Genomic DNA, 701 nt, shown 5'->3' with positions numbered 1-701 from the left:
CCCCCCCCCCCCCCGCCTTTTTCCCCCGCCCCCCACCCCCGGGCCCCCTTTTTTTTTGGGGGGGGGGGGGGAAGGTACAATCGTGGTTGCTAACGAGGGGAAACCCGGCCCTTGCGTGTCAGACGCGGGAGTGGAGGGTTGCAGCCCGCCTCACGGTCAAGGTTACGCACTAGGGGCTGTCTGGGGCCAGCCCCAGCTCCCCAGCCAGGGCGAGGTATTGGCGTTAGTAAACGCACGCGGGGAGCTCTCGAGCACGTCGGCATCAACACCCGCGATCTTTAATTGCGTGGAGACGAGCTCCGCGAACGTAGCCGGAATAAAGGACCTACTTCAGCCGCTTCCAGCTTTGCCCCGTGCCCCCTCCCCCTCCAGCAGAGGCGCGCGGATGCCCGCAGGCCGGGGGGGGCTGCCCCCGGCGGCTGTGCTGCCCCACGGCTCCGCCATCGCGCGTGGGCTCCGTCTTCCCCGGGAGAGCGGTGTGTGCAAAGCTGTGTGTGGGCGCGCAGAGCTGTGCGTGAGTCTGTGTGCGGGCGTGTGCAAAGCTGGGCGTGTGTATGTGCGTGTGCGCGGGCGCGCAGAGCTGTGTACACGTGCGTGTGTGCGTGCAGGGCCGGGTGCGGGGGGGGGGGCGACCAGGGCCCGTACAATCTCCAGCTTGCGTGGAGAGAGGGCGTAGGCGGGAAAAGACCCCGCGGGGCGGG

Source organism: Gavialis gangeticus, unplaced genomic scaffold (genome assembly GCF_001723915.1).
Source record: "Gavialis gangeticus isolate Ggan-Ray unplaced genomic scaffold, GavGan_comp1, whole genome shotgun sequence".
In the NCBI taxonomy this organism is placed as follows: domain Eukaryota; kingdom Metazoa; phylum Chordata; order Crocodylia; family Gavialidae; genus Gavialis; species Gavialis gangeticus.
Note: the sequence above shows the minus strand (reverse complement) of the source record.